At 35.6% G+C, this 17,500-nt stretch overlaps 2 protein-coding genes across 2 annotated transcripts in view; one reads left to right on the top strand and one right to left on the bottom strand.

Annotated features, from left to right (window-relative positions):
• LOC137631764 (E3 ubiquitin-protein ligase MARCHF11-like) overlaps window positions 1-383 on the bottom strand; it is a 232,257-nt gene extending 231,874 nt beyond the window's left edge. Inside the window, exon 1 of the mRNA XM_068363707.1 lies at window positions 24-383. The gene's annotated coding sequence lies outside the window, so the exon portion shown is untranslated. The remainder of the gene's footprint in view (window positions 1-23) is intronic.
• The window catches only part of LOC137631762 (uncharacterized), a 334,578-nt gene that overhangs the window by 20,865 nt on the left and 296,213 nt on the right, over window positions 1-17,500 (top strand). The window lies entirely within an intron of this gene.

Here is a 17,500-nt window from a genome sequence, read left to right on the forward strand (position 1 = left end):
CTACCAGATAACTTTGTGCTTACCTTTGCTATGAATTCTTTAACACTTGTGCTGTGGGGAGGGGGTTATTCACTTGCAAGCAGCGATGGTTCTGCAACACAAAGCTTTGACGAGGATAGAAAATAGTGCTGGTGTTCAGCTAGTCAAGATATTATTTTAAAAAATCTACAAGCACTTCGAGGAAGCTCTGTTAGCAGTGACTGAATCCCTTTCTCCCAGAACACGTAGACTCCTTTGAAATAATCACTAAGAAAACACAAAGGATTGACGTATATACACAGCGTAGAAAGAAATCAGAGCATACCACACATACACCGACCATCTCCACCTCACAACAAAGACTGCGAGCGAGGGATGGTTGTTACTCGCAGCTCGCTCTTGCTTCCCTTGCCTCGGTTGGCATCTGGCACCCTTTCTTCGATCCCCAGGCCACCACGAAGAAAGTTCATGGGCCGCGGTAGCTGTACTGTGGTCCTAAGCGGGCGGTATTCTTTACACGAAACATTTCCATATACATTTAGTACAGTACATAATTGATGTATGAATATAACCATGAGTTTTCAATCGATCTTAAGCCGTCCGTATATAATCAAATCAATAAGAATAGATTTTCGTGTAAACATGGCCGAAAGTAGCAGCGCTGAACCTTAGTTTTATGTAGAGTTCATAACACTAACCGCGTATTTAATTTTTTTCGCATTTTCTTTTGCATTAAAGAGGATTACCCTCGTTTTCAAATACTGATGATATGGTGACGATGATATGTTTTGCAAAGAGGAAACAAGTGTTCGTTAAAAGTGCAGTCGATATCCAGTTTATGAAATGTTAATGTGTTCCGCAAAGCAAACGTACAAGACATGAAAACGACCCTGATTAATAGTAGCTTCCTGTTGCAGCAAGACTGCTTTGAGCAATCATAAGAAAATGACCATGCAGATAAATTATTATGAGGATCTTCGGAGATAAGGAAAGTGGTACAAATCTTAATTATACTTTGGTTTAGTCCTACTGCTTTGCTAGTCAAATTTATCTTCCGGTCTTTACCCATTAATTATAATGAAACGATAGAAATAAAGAAAATAGTTAACTTGGAAACTAAATTCTTAGCTCTAAAGCTCCACAAATTTACTATCTATATATGTATATGTATATATATATATATATATATATATATATATATATATATATATATATATATATATATACATATATATATATATATATATATATATATATATATATATATATATATATATATATATATATATATGTGTGTGTGTGTGTGTGTGTGTGTGTATCATATATTATATGTTATATTGTATTATATATTATATTGTATTATGTATTGTATTGTATATATATATATATATATATATATATATATATATATATATATATATATATATATATAAATAAATTATTACTAGCTAAGCTACAACCCTAGTTGGAAAAGCAAGATGCTATGAGCCCAAGGGCTCCAACAAGGAAAAATATCCCAGTGAGGAAATGAAATAAGGAAATTAATAAACGATATAAAAATGATGAAAATTAGAATAAAATACTTTAAAAACCTTAACAACAATTAAAAGTATTTAATGTATAAATTAACATAAAAACATTTGCTGTGAGTTTGAACTTTTGAAGTTCAACTGATTCAACTACCCGATTGGGAAGATCATTCCACAACTTGGTCACAGCTGGAATAAGACTTTTAGAGTACTGTGCAGTATTGAGCTTCATGATGGAGAAGGCCTGTCTATTAGAATTAACTGCCTGCCTAGTAATACGAACAGGATGGAACTGTCCTGGAAGATCTGAATGATAAGGATGGTCAGAATTATAAAAAATCTTATGCAACATACATAATAAACTAATTGAACGACGGTGCAAAATTTTAATATCTATATCAGGAATAAGAAATTTAATAGACCGTAATTTCCTGTCCAAAAAATTAAGATGAGAATCAGTAGCTGAAGACCAGACAGGAAAACAATACTCGAAACAAGGTAGAATGAAAGAATCAAAAAAGTCTTCAGAATAGATTGATCACCAAAAATCTTGGAAGACTTTCTCAATAAGCCATTTTTTTGTGCAATTGAAGAAGGCACAGACCTAATGTGTTTCTCAAAAGTAAATTTGCTGTCGAGAATCACCCCTAAAATTTTAAAAGAGTCATACAAGGTTAAAGAAACATTATCAATGCTGAGATCCGGATGTTGAGGAGCCACGGTCCTTGACCTACTTACAATCATACTTTGAGTTTTGTTAGGATTCAACTTCATACCCCATAATTTGCACCATGCACTAATTTTAGCTAGATCTCTATTAAAGGATTCAGCAACCCCAGATGTACATATAGGAGATGGAATTGATGTAAAGACAGTAGCATCATCTGCATACGTAACAAGCTTGTTTTCTAGACCAAACCACATATCATGGGTATGTAATATGAAAAGTAATGGGCCAAGAACACTACCCTGAGGAACATGTGACGAGCCGAGAGAAGGGTTGTGACTCAAAGGCAGGATGCAATCAACTGAGTACTTTATTAAGGAACACTCTCCTTTATATACAAAACCTCAAGGCAACAGGAAAATTCATGTTCGAGAATGTGACAATGTTACAGAGGAAAACCAGACATGAATTTTCATGTACGTTTTAGTGCGAGGGAAGAGCGAAGATACAAGCATAATATATACAAAAGGAATTATGTACAATTGTGTGACACACGGTTGGTACATGGCTCCCCCTCTAAAAATGACATACTGAACATGTTAAATAGGTGCCATGAATCTGGAGAGGTAGTAGTAAAAACTGCGCCGATTAGCGGCAGTGAGTGGCTGTAGAAGTCGTTGGTTGGGGTGTGAGCGAGTGGTGGATGATGGTTGGCTGTGTTGCCGCTCCGGCTCGTCACGGGGTAGGCGAGTGTGTCCTACGGCATTCATAGGCGTGTGTGTCCTACGGCATTCATAGGCGTGTGTGTCCTACGGCATTCATAGGCGTGTGTGTCCTACGGCATTCATAGTCGTGTCCTACGGCATTCATAGGCGAGTGTGTCCTACGGCATTCATAGGCCTACGGCATTCATAGGCGTGTGTTCTACGGCATTCATAGGCGTGTCCTACGGCATTCACGTCAGCTTCGGTTGAAGTTGAATAGGTGTCCTCTTCGTCACGAGTGGAGGCGTTGATGGAGGTTTTGAAGTGGCTGTCCATAAGGGCACGAACTAGGTTCACCTCACGAGGAGAGCCGTGTGCGGCAGGTTGCAGGCGAGTAATACTGGTCATTTTCCCGAGGGTGAGCGAAGCCCTTTGGTCCCCCAACGGTTGTTGAGAGAGCTGAAAAGGCGTTGCTATACGGGCGGCTGGCGACGGCGAGTACTGCTGCAGAAGGTATGCGTTGACGGCGTCATAGTAACGGTGAGGGGCGGAGGGGGGTGGGGAGGCGGGAGGAGCGAGTCACTCCTGGGTCACCAATGTGACGAGCCGAGAGAAGGGTGTGACTCAAAGGTAGGATGCAATCAACTGAGTACTTTATTAAGGAACACACTCCTTTATATACAAAACCTCATGGCAACAGGAAAATATATGTTCAAGAAAGGGACAATGTTACAGAGGAAAACCAGACATGAATTTTCATGTACGTTCTAGTGCGAGGGAAGAGCGAAGATACAAGCATAATATATACAAAAGGAATTATGTACAATTGTGTGACACACGGTTGGTACAAACATGATATATCACATTACTATGCTCACTATGGTGCCCATCAACAACAACTCTTTGCGATCTATTTCTTAAAAAATCAATAATGATGCTAAGAAACGACCCACCCACTCCCAACTGTTTCAGTTTGAAAACAAGGGCCTCATGATTAACACGGTCAAAGGCAGCACTAAAATCAAGGCCAATCATATGAATTTCCTGACCACAATCAAGGGATTTCTGTACAGAATTGGAGATTGTAAGAAGGGCATCACATGCTCCAATGCCTTTACGAAAACCAAATTGCAAACTAGGGAACAGATAATTACCTTCAGCAAACCTATTAAGATATTTTTGCCAAAAGACTTTCAAAAACTTTAGATAATATGGGAGTTATGGATATTGGGCGGTAATCAGTTGGACTTGAGCTACCACAAACACATTTACATAGTGGGGTAACATTACCAATTCTCCAAGTGCTAAAAGCTCCTGTTCTTGCTAACTTGTATAAAATAAGATACCTTTGGACTAAGAAATCTGCAGTCTTTATAATAAACAAAGGAAAAATACAATTTGGATCTACACCACCATAAGCATCAAGGTCCATCAAGAGAGCTTTAATTTCACGAGATGGAAAAGCTAAACTAATTAATTTAGCCTCTGGAAAACAGGAATGAGGAAGTTCGAGATTCTCATTACTCTGCTTGCTGTCAATCACATCTGCCAAAAGGATTGCCTTTTCCTTTGGACTGAGAGTGACAGAGCCATCTGGTTTAGGTAAATGAGGAACTGTTGCATTTACACCAAAGAGTGCAGATTTAAGGGTAGTCCACCACTTATGCTTCTGGGTTGTACCACAAAGGGTTTCTTTAATGGTTAAAATGTATTCTCTCTCAGTTGAACCATAAACACTCGGGGCAAAAGCTGTACACACACACACACACACACACACACACACATATATATATATATATATATATATATATATATATATATATATATATATATATATATATATATATGTATGTGTATATATATATATATATATATATATATATATATATATATATATATACATATATATACATATATATTTATGTATGTATATATATATATATAAATTATATATATTGTATATATATATATATATATATATATATATATAAAAACATATATATATATATATATATATATATATATATATATATATATATACAGTATATATATATATATATATATATATATATATATATATATATATATATATAATACTCCAAACAAGCCTTGAGTGTTAAGTTGCTAGCTCCACGTTTCTCCTAACTTCAGAAGAAGATTGTACCCATTTGAATTGTTGAGCAGTATGTCAGTTTTCATCACCATGCTGGCCAGTTTGGATTAGTGATGATGGGAGACTTTAGTCCAATCGCTCACAGCAAACCATCCTAGTATGAGTGGCCATGACTAGTATAGCTATGCTGATTATGGAGATGTATAAACCCTTTCACCATGTTAGGGTTTCCCCACTCGGAAAGGGATATATATATATATATATATATATATATATATATATATATATATATATATATATATATATATATATATATATATATATATATATATATATATATACCATTAAATGTGGCTAAACATGTAACACTATTTCATCTTCAGTTTATATCCGAAGATAACGATGCAAAACTTGTTGAGCAATTTGATCCCACTCTATGGTCACGGCTCATTCTGTCTTTGCCTACACATCCACTTAATATTCTGGCATATTTTTTCCACATTCTCCTCAGTCCTCATACACCTGACAACGCTGAGATTACCAAACAGTTCTTCACTTAAGGGGTCATCTACTGCACTTTAATCGTTCACTGGTTACTTTACTCTTTAGCCATAGTAAGCAGCCCTTCTAGAAGGACACTCCGAAATCAAACCATTGTTCTCTAGTCTTAGGTAGTTCTGTACCATGGCCTTTCAAAGTCTTGAATTAGAGTTCTCTTGCTCTAGGGTACACTCGGGCACGCTGTTCTATCATATTTATCTTCCTCTTGTTTTTTTAAGTTTTTATAGTTTATATATGAAATATCTAATTTAATGTTCTTACTGTTCCTGAAATACTTTATTTTGATTGTATTACTTCTCTTTTAATGTATTCATTTCCTTGTTTCCGTTCCGTTGTGGGCTTTTTTTTTTTTCCCTGTTGGAGCCTTTGGACTCACGGCATCCAGCTTTTCCAACTAGGGTTGTAGTTTAACTTACAACAACAACAACAACAACAACAACAATAATAATAATAATAATAATAATAATTTAATTGCACTTCAATATATACGCTCTCGTTAGATCATTTAGTGGTTGCAATCTAACCATGCTTGTGAGCTAAGGATATGAGTTTTAGGGGGAACATATAGGTCTACCTGCTGAGTCATCAGCAGCCAATGTCTGGCCCTCCTTGGTCCTAGATTGGACGGAGAGTGGGTTTGGGCGCTGATCATTTGTATATACGGTCAGTCTATAAGGCATAGTCCTGCTTGCTAGGGCAATGTCACTGTCCCCTGTTTTTGCCATTCATGAACGGCAAATAAAGAAACACATACACATATATATATATATATATATATATATATATATATATATATATATATATATATATATATATATATATACATTTAAGTAAGATACATAGAAGAAAATATCATTGTCTTAAACCAGATATTAAAAGATAATGATGTCACTGTATGGAAGGAAATGACCGGCTGCAAAACTGACTTCTGTACACCCATCAACAAAACCGGTGTCGCCTGGCCTGACCTGACTTGGAGAGATCATGCCCCTCTTGCCCTGAGAGGTGGCCGACATTAAACAACCGAGACATCGTTAGGATGGTTCGAATGTGAGGAGGAGGGAAATTACCGATATCACTCAAAGAAATGCGATGATGAATGAAATATTTTTAGGAAAAGAGAAAGAACTTTTTTATTCTTTTAAGAAATGTAATCTTATATAATTTCGAAACTAATTCATCAACGAGATTTTATTATACCTTTTTATTTGGACATTCCTATCCTATTTCTATATAAAATTTTCTTGAATAATATTGGAACCGACTATTCATATTAATATTCATAACACGGAAATATCCTTCGTTTGCATTTTCCTAAGCATCCCTCTCTCTCTCTCTCTCTCTCTCTCTCTCTCTCTCTCTCTCTCTCTCTCTCTCTCTCTCTCTCTCTCTCTCTCTCCAAATACATACACTCTACGCATTATATGTAGGGGCTAATAATGTATCGTTTCAAATAGCACCTATTGGGTTACCAATCATCAATAAATGGCCTTTGTTCAAAATTTCGAAGGTAATGAGGTTTAAAGGTTTAGTTGTTGATTTCAGTGTTTTCCTTTGATTTCGATCATGAGCCACGTAGCTCGTTGTGGTTGGGGTCAGCTTTTGTCACGGGCTACTTGGCTCCGGCCCTCTTAGAGAAAATAGTATTATTTGTTATATCAATTATATTTGTTTAAGGTTGGAGATTTAAAATGCATCATCAGTTAACATAATCTATATTGTATCGGAAGTGATTGGTTAAAATAAAATATGTGAAATGACATGCAATGAAAGTTAATCGGTGCATTATTATAGTGATGATATGGTATATAGGATGTAGGGTATAAAAGATTAAACTATCAACACATTGTTTACTCAAATTAACTGATCGGTGTCAATAACCTTAGATGTCAGGATGACGAAAAACTCCTAATCAATCAATCAAATTATCTGGGCAAGTCGCTCATTTCCAAGCGAACCCTCTTCCCTGGCGATGATTGCTCACTGCTCAAAGGTCCGAGTTCAGCTGGCTTCACTCTTCCCAAGGCAAAATGAAATATTTCCCTAGCATTGAGTATTCGTATTATTACGATTTTATTTGTCGTTTCATGTCCTGATGTCCAACACCTTAAAAGTGTTCCCCCGGTATGCTCTTCAAGAAATCCATTTCTCTCGATATTTGTTCAATCAGTCTTTCGCATATTTACTTCGTTATTTATAGTTTTGAAATAATTGTAAACACCTGGAAAGCAAACTGTATGAAATATTGTCATCTTAGTATTTTGTTTTTCTTTTACTAAAAAACTTCCACCAGAAGGATCTCATAACTGTGAGACCTTTAAACCTCAAACATGTGGGGATGAGGGTAGAAGGATATAACGAGGTGGGGGTTAAAGATGATGGTGGAGAGATGGCAATTGGGTGATCCTAATGTATGTATTGACGAAGTTTGCTTATTAACATTTATGAAGTGATGATGATGATGGTACTACCCCTATTGATAATATTTAATATCAATGATTCCAACTCACAATGAAAACGGGCATATATCATTCTAACATTGTTTTTAGGTGGTCATTGAACATCTTTGGAACATGGGATCTTCACCCGAAAGAAATACAATTCCAACACCAACTTGCAAAGTAGTTAGCGGTCTTGTGTGATCCTTTGGAACATCCAAATAATATAAAATATTGGATACAGGTAATATATATATACTGTATATATATATATATATATATATATATATATATATATATATATATATATATATATATATACATATGTATGTATATATATATATGTATATGTATATATATAATATATATATATATATATATATATATATATATATATATATATATATATATATATATATAGTATATTTATATTTATGTATATATATATATATATATATATATATAAATATAGATATATATATGTATATATACATATATACATATATATATATACATACATATATACATATATATATATATATATATATATATATATATATATATATATATATATATATATATATGTGTGTGTGTGTGTGTGTGTGTGTGTGTATGTGTGTGTGTGTGTGTGTGTGTGTGAAAGAGATAGAGAGGTCTTATATCTCTTATTCTTTTAAGAAATGCAATCGTTTTCGAGAATAGTTATCGAAAAATATAATCACACAGATATATTTGAATTCCTTATTACATTTTTATATGGAACATCCTTAAATATTGTAGGAACTGACTATTTCAATTAATATACGTCAGAATGATATATCCTTTGTTTGCATTATCCTAGCAGCGGTCTCTCTCTCTCTCTCTCTCTCTCTCTCTCTCTCTCTCTCTCTCTCTCTCTCTCTCTCTCTCTCTCTCTCTCTGAGTTCTTGAATAAGTTATATAAGATCATAAGAACTCTCCAAATGCTTAAATCAAATCGCTCTACCAAAGAGCAAATGGAGTCTCTGCGAATGGACTAAAAAGTCTTTGAGACATCCAAAATCCTTGTAACACACACACACACACTCACTCTCTCTCTCTCTCTCTCTCTCTCTCTCTCTCTCTCTCTCTCTCTCTCTCTCTCTCTCTCTCTCTCTCTCTCTCTATATATATATATATATACTGTACATACATATATATACATATATATATACATATATATATACATATATATATATATATACATATATATACACATATGGACATATATATATATATATATATATATATATATATATATATATATATATATATATATATATATATATATATATATATAATATATGTATGTATATATACATATGTATATATACACAAGTTTATTACAAGTCTACCGTACATGTTCCTGTCGAATTCAGGAATCTGTTCTTCGACTTGAAAGCAACCCTTCTCCACTATGATAGCTGGTTAGTGAGTTTGCAACACTTGGTTATTTATCATGAATGTATATTAATAACAACGTGTTGCAAACACTAATCACCTATCATAATGGAGATGAGTTTATTTCAAATCTAAGAACAGATTCCTGAATTCGACAGGAATATGTACGGTAGACATGTAATAAACTTATATTTGTCTTGATAGTATGGTTGGTTATAGTCTCTGCAAGCATGGTTTCGGCTAAGAGGCATAGGTTCGAGTTTCTGGCCAGCCAGAAGGTGTTATCAGTTAATTAATTTCTATTGGATATTCATTCCCAAAGATAGAATTCGATATTAAATGCCTTTGTGGTTGATATTTATATTAATTAAAATCAAGACTGTTAGTCATATATATATATATATATATATATATATATATATATATATATATATATATATATATATATATATATATATATATATATATATATATATATATATATATATATATATATATATTTCTTTTTACTTGCCAAGTTACAAGCCTATTTGTGTCCGATCTATCGGAGTCCAGACATGAGTGCCCTTTTGGCTGATGTTTTTGACAGTAAACAGAGTAATGAAAAACTTGAACTTCCTCATTCCTGTTTTCCTGAAGCTAAACTGACTAGTTTAGCTTTTCGATCTCGTGAAATTAAAGCTCTGTTGATGGACCTTGATGCTTATGGAGGTGTAGACCCAAATAGTATTTTTCCTTTGTTTTTTATAAAGACAGCAGATTTCTTAGCTCCAAAATTATCTGTTATTTTGCGCAAGATAGCAAGAAGAGGAGCTTTTACCAATTGTTGGAGAATTGGTAATGTTACTCCTCTATGTAAATGTGTTTGTGGTAGCTCAAGTCCTACTGATTACCGCCCAATTTCCATAACTCCCATATTAGCTAAAGTTTTTGAACGTCTTCTGACAAAACGTCTTAATAGGTTTGCTAAAGGTATTCATCTATTCCCTAGTTTGCTATTTGGTTTTCGTAAAGGCCTGGGAGCATGTGATGCTCTTCTTACAATCTCCAATGCTATACAGAAATCCCTTGATTGTGGTCAGGAAGTTCGTATGATTAGCCTTGATTTTAGTGCTGCCCTTGACCGTGTTAATCATGAGGCCCTTGTTTTCAATCTCAAACAGTTGGGAGTGGGTGGGTCGTTTCTTAGCATTATTATTGATTTTTTAAGTAATAGATCTCAAAGAGTTGTTGTTAATGGGCACCATAGTGAGTATAGGAATGTGATATCCGGTGTTTCACAGGGTAATGTTCTTGGTCCATTACTTTTAATACTATATACACATGACATGTGGTTTGGCCTAGAAAACAAGCTTGTTGCATATGCAGATGATGCTACTCTCTTTGCATCAATTCCATCCCCTGAATGTAGATCTGGGGTTGGTGAATCCCTTAATAGAGATCTACCTTAAATTAGTGCATGGTGCAAATTATGGGGTATAAAGTTGAATCCTAATAAAACTCAAGTATGATTGTAAGTACGTCAAGGACGATGGCTCCTCAACATCCGGATCTCAGTATTAATAATGTTACTTTAAATTTGTATGACTCTTTTAAAATTCTAGGTGTGATTCTCGACAGAAAATTTACTTTTGAGAAACACATTAGGCCTATGTCTTCTAAAATTGCACAAAAAAATTGGCTTATTGAGAAAATATTTTAAGATTTTCGGTGATCAATCTATTCTGAAGAAGTGTTTAACTTTTTCATTCTATCTTGTTTTAAGTATTGTTCTCCTGTCTGGTCTTCAGCTGCTGATTTTCATCTTAATTTGTTGGACAGAAACTTACGGTCAATTAAATTTCTTATTCCTGATCTAGATATTAATCTTTTGCACCGTCGTTCAATTAATTCATTATGCATGTTACAAAAGATTTTTCAAAACTCTGACCATCCTTTACATTCAGATCTCCCTGGACAATACTATCCTGTTCGTAATACTAGGCAGGCAGTTAATTCTAATAGTCAGGCCTTCTCCATCATGAGGCTCAATACTACACAGTATTCTAGAAGTTTTATTCCAGCTGTTACAAAGTTGTGGAATGATCTTCCTAATAGGATAGTTGAATCAGTAGAACTTCAAAAGTTCAAAGTTGGAGCAAATGATTTTATGTTGACCAGGCTGACATGAGTCTTTTTATAGTTTATATATGACATATCTGTTTTTGACGTTGTTAATAGTTTATATATGACATATATATTTTGACGTTGTCACTGTTTTTAGAATGATTTATTGTTCATATGTTCCCATCATTTATTTATTTCCTTATTTCCTTTCCTCGCTGGGCTATTTTTCTCTATTGGAGCCCTTGGGCTTATAGCATCTTGCTTTTCCAACTAGGGTTGTAGCTTGGCTAGTAATAATAATAATAATAATGATAATATATGAAAGGTCTGGGACTCACTGACGGGTGTTAAGTACCAGGAGCCTGCATGGTAAGGAGCAGGTATGCTGGCTGTTTAGTTCGCCACTCACCTGGCTGAAGCGGGTCATTTCATTCATAAAAAATATCTGAAGTATATGCTGTATTTAATTGTAGCACCTCTTTGGCCCACATTTTGAGGTTCCTTACCTCTAGCATCAGGGGCTTTTTGACCTCTTATTTTGAGGTGCCTTACTTCTATCATTTGAGGTTCTTTGACCTCTATTTTGAGGTGCCTTATCTCTAGCATTACCCCTATTTTAGGTGTTTTAACTTTAGGTTTATGACCTATATTTTTAGGTACCTTATCACTAGCATTAGGGGTTTTCTTACCTCTATCATTAGGTGTCTTAACTTTAGCTTTACGGGCTTTATGACCTCTATTTTTAGGTGCCTTATCTCTAGCATTAGAGTGTTTCTTACCTCTATTTTTAGGGTGCCTTAACTTAAGCTTTACGGGCTTTATGACGTCTATTTTTAGGTGCCTTATCTCTAGCATTAGGGGCTTTTTTACCCCTATTTTGATGTGCCTTATCTATAGCATGAGGGACTTTTTGACCTCTATTTTTAGATGCCTTATCTCTAGCACTAGGGGAATTTTGGCCTCTATTTTGAGGTGCCTTATCTCTAGCATTAAGGTTTTTTACCTCTATTTTAGGTGTTTTAACTTTAGCTTTATGACCTATATCTTTAGGTGCCTTATCTCTAGCATTATGGTTTTTCTTACCTCTATTTTTAGGGTGCCTTAACTTTAGCTTTCCGGGCTTTGTGACCTCTTTTTTTTAAATACCTCATCTCTAGCAATAGGGGATTTTTGGCCTCTATTTTGAGGTGCCTTATCTCTAGCATTAGGGTTTTTTTTTACCTTTATTCTTAGGTACCATAACTATAGGTTTAGGGGCTTTATGACATCTATTTCGAGGTGCCTTATCTTTAGAGTTAGGGGCTTTTTACCTCTTATTTTGAGGGGCCTTATCTCTAGTTTTAAGGCCTTTTTTACCTCTTATTTTGAGGTTCCTTATCCGTAGCATTAGGAGCTTTTTTATCTCTATTTTTAGGAGCCTAATCAATAGCATTAGGGGCTTTAAGACCTCTGATTTTGTGGTGCCTTATCTCTAGCATTAGAGGATTTTTTACCTCTATGTTGAGGTGCCTTATCTCTAGCATTATGACTTTTTTTACTTCTGTCTTTGGGCACCTTACCTCTAGCATTAGGGGCTTTTGGACCTCTATTTTAGGGTGCCTTATCTCTAGCATTAGGGGCTTTTGGACCTCTATTTTAGGGTGCCTTATCTCTAGCATTAGGGGCTTTTTTACCTCTATTTTAGGGTGCCTTATCTCTAGCATTAGAGGCTTTTTTACCTCTTTTTAGGTGCCCTATCTCTAATATTAGGAGCTTTTTTACCTCTATTTTGAGGTGCCTTATCTCTAGCGTTAGGGACTTTTAAGGCCTCTATTTAAGGTGCCTATCTCTAGCATTATGGGCTTTTTGACTTCTGATTTTGAGGTGCCAGGTGCCTTAACTCTAGCATTAGGGGATATTTTTACCTATATTTTGAGGTGCCTTATCTCTAGCATTAGGATCTTTTTTACCTCTGTCTTTAGGTGCCTTAACTTTAGATTTAGGGGCTTTATGACCTTCGATCAGAGGGATTAACCAGTGATGAAGTGTGGGACAGAGGTAGATGGAGAACGCTGGCCAGAAACATCGACCCCACATAAAAGTGGGAAAAGATGCAGACAAAGAAGAAGAGGACCTCTATTTTTAGGTGCCTTATCTCTACAATAAGGGGCTTTTTGACCTCGGATTTTGAGGTGCCTTATCTCTAGCCTCTAGCATTAGGGTCTTTTTGACATTATTTTGAGGTGCCTTATCTCTAGCATTAGGGGCATTTTGACCTATATTTTGAAGTGCCTTGTCTCTAATATTAGGAGTTTTTATTACCTCTATTTTTAGGTGCCTTATCTCTAGCATTAGTGGCTTTTTGACCTCTTATTTTGAGATGTCAAATTTCTAGCACTAGGGACTTTTTGACCTCTGTTTTGAGGTGCCTTATCTCTAGCATTAGAGATTTTTTTTACCTGTATTTCAAGGTGCCTTATCTCTGGCATTAGAGTCTCTATTTACCTCTATTTTGAGGTGCCTTATCTCTAGCATTAAGGTTTTTTTTACCTCTACTTTGAGGTGTCTTATCTCTAGCATTAGCTGACTTTTTACCTCTACTTTGAGGTGTTTTATCTCTAGCATTAGGGGATTTTTGACCACCATTTTGAGGTGCCTTGTCTCTAACAGTAGGGTTTTTTTTTTACCTCGATTTTGAGGTGCATTACTTGTAGCATTAGAAGCTCTTTGACCTCTATTTATTTTCAGCATTAGGGGCTTTTTTACTTCGATTTTGAGGAGCATTACTTGTAGTATTAGAGGCTCTTTGACCTCTATTTTAGGAGCCTTATTTATAGCATTAGGGGCTTTTTACCTCTATTTTGAGGTGCATTACCTGTAGCATTAGAGGCTCTTTGACCTCTATATTTAGGTGCCTTATTCATAGCATTAGATGCCTTTTTACCTCGATTTTGAGGTGCATTATTTCAAGCATTAGAGGTTCTTTGACCTATATTTTTAGGAGCCCTATATATAGCATTAGGGGCTTTTTTACCTCTATTTGTAGGAGCCTTATATATAGCATTAGGGTCTTTTTGGCCTCGATTTTGAGGTGCAGTACTTCTAGCATTAGAGGTTCTTTGACCTATCGTTTTTTGGTGCCTTATTTATAGCATTATGGTCTTTTTTTACCTCTATTTATCTCTAGCATTAGAGGATTTTTTACCTCTATGTTGAGGTGCCTTATCTCTAGCATTATGACTTTTTTTACTTCTGTCTTTGGGCACCTTACCTCTAGCATTAGGGGCTTTTGGACCTCTATTTTAGGGTGCCTTATCTCTAGCATTAGGGGCTTTTGGACCTCTATTTTAGGGTGCCTTATCTCTAGCATTAGGGGCTTTTTGACCTCTATTTTAGGGTGCCTTATCTCTAGCATTAGAGGCTTTTTTTACCTCTTTTTAGGTGCCCTATCTCTAATATTAGGAGCTTTTTTACCTCTATTTTGAGGTGCCTTATCTCTAGCGTTAGGGACTTTTAAGGCCTCTATTTAAGGTGCCTTATCTCTAGCATTATGGGCTTTTTGACCTCTGATTTTGAGGTGCCAGGTGCCTTAACTCTAGCATTAAGGGATACTTTTACCTATATTTTGAGGTGCCTTATCTCTAGCATTAGGATCTTTTTTACCTCTGTCTTTAGGTGCCTTAACTTTAGATTTAGGGCTTTATGACCTTCGATCAGAGGGATTAACCAGTGATGAAGTGTGGGACAGAGGTAGATGGAGAACGCTGGCCAGAAACATCGACCCCACATAAAAGTGGGAAAAGATGCAGACAAAGAAGAAGAGGACCTCTATTTTTAGGTGCCTTATCTCTACAATAAGAGGCTTTTTGACCTCGGATTTTGAGGTGCCTTATCTCTAGCCTCTAGCATTAGGGTCTTTTTGACATTATTTTGAGGTGCCTTATCTCTAGCATTAGGGGCATTTTGACCTATATTTTGAAGTGCCTTGTCTCTAATATTAGGAGTTTTTTTTACCTCTATTTTTAGGTGCCTTATCTCTAGCATTAGTGGCTTTTTGACCTCTATTTTGAGATGTCAAATTTCTAGCACTAGGGACTTTTTGACCTCTGTTTTGAGGTGCCTTATCTCTAGCATTAGAGATTTTTTTTACCTGTATTTCAAGGTGCCTTATCTCTGGCATTAGAGTCTCTATTTACCTCTATTTTGAGGTGCCTTATCTCTAGCATTAAGGTTTTTTTTACCTCTACTTTGAGGTGTCTTATCCCTAGCATTAGCTGACTTTTTACCTCTACTTTGAGGTGTTTTATCTCTAGCATTAGGGGATTTTTGACCACCATTTTGAGGTGCCTTGTCTCTAACAGTAGGTTTTTTTTTTTACCTCGATTTTGAGGTGCATTACTTGTAGCATTAGAAGCTCTTTGACCTCTATTTATTTTCAGCATTAGGGGCTTTTTTACTTCGATTTTGAGGAGCATTACTTGTAGTATTAGAGGCTCTTTGACCTCTATTTTAGGAGCCTTATTTATAGCATTAGGGGCTTTTTACCTCTATTTTGAGGTGCATTACCTGTAGCATTAGAGGCTCTTTGACCTCTATATTTAGGTGCCTTATTCATAGCATTAGATGCCTTTTTACCTCGATTTTGAGGTGCATTATTTCAAGCATTAGAGGTTCTTTGACCTATATTTTTAGGAGCCCTATATATAGCATTAGGGGCTTTTTTTACCTCTATTTGTAGGAGCCTTATATATAGCATTAGGGTCTTTTTGGCCTCGATTTTGAGGTGCAGTACTTCTAGCATTAGAGGTTCTTTGACCTATCTTTTTTTGGTGCCTTATTTATAGCATTATGGTCTTTTTTTTACCTCTATTTATCTCTAGCATTAGAGGATTTTTTACCTCTATGTTGAGGTGCCTTATCTCTAGCATTATGACTTTTTTTACTTCTGTCTTTGGGCACCTTACCTCTAGCATTAGGGGCTTTTGGACCTCTATTTTAGGGTGCCTTATCTCTAGCATTAGGGGCTTTTGGACCTCTATTTTAGGGTGCCTTATCTCTAGCATTAGGGGCTTTTTGACCTCTATTTTAGGGTGCCTTATCTCTAGCATTAGAGGCTTTTTTTACCTCTTTTTAGGTGCCCTATCTCTAATATTAGGAGCTTTTTTACCTCTATTTTGAGGTGCCTTATCTCTAGCGTTAGGGACTTTTAAGGCCTCTATTTAAGGTGCCTTATCTCTAGCATTATGGGCTTTTTGACCTCTGATTTTGAGGTGCCAGGTGCCTTAACTCTAGCATTAAGGGATACTTTTACCTATATTTTGAGGTGCCTTATCTCTAGCATTAGGATCTTTTTTACCTCTGTCTTTAGGTGCCTTAACTTTAGATTTAGGGCTTTATGACCTTCGATCAGAGGGATTAACCAGTGATGAAGTGTGGGACAGAGGTAGATGGAGAACGCTGGCCAGAAACATCGACCCCACATAAAAGTGGGAAAAGATGCAGACAAAGAAGAAGAGGACCTCTATTTTTAGGTGCCTTATCTCTACAATAAGAGGCTTTTTGACCTCGGATTTTGAGGTGCCTTATCTCTAGCCTCTAGCATTAGGGTCTTTTTGACATTATTTTGAGGTGCCTTATCTCTAGCATTAGGGGCATTTTGACCTATATTTTGAAGTGCCTTGTCTCTAATATTAGGAGTTTTTTTTTTACCTCTATTTTTAGGTGCCTTATCTCTAGCATTAGTGGCTTTTTGACCTCTATTTTGAGATGTCAAATTTCTAGCACTAGGGACTTTTTGACCTCTGTTTTGAGGTGCCTTATCTCTAGCATTAGAGATTTTTTTTTACCTGTATTTCAAGGTGCCTTATCTCTGGCATTAGAGTCTCTATTTACCTCTATTTTGAGGTGCCTTATCTCTAGCATTAAGGTTTTTTTTACCTCTACTTTGAGGTGTCTTATCCCTAGCATTAGCTGACTTTTTACCTCTACTTTGAGGTGTTTTATCT

This window comes from Palaemon carinicauda, chromosome 40, assembly GCF_036898095.1.
Source record: "Palaemon carinicauda isolate YSFRI2023 chromosome 40, ASM3689809v2, whole genome shotgun sequence".
In the NCBI taxonomy this organism is placed as follows: Eukaryota; Metazoa; Arthropoda; class Malacostraca; order Decapoda; family Palaemonidae; genus Palaemon; species Palaemon carinicauda.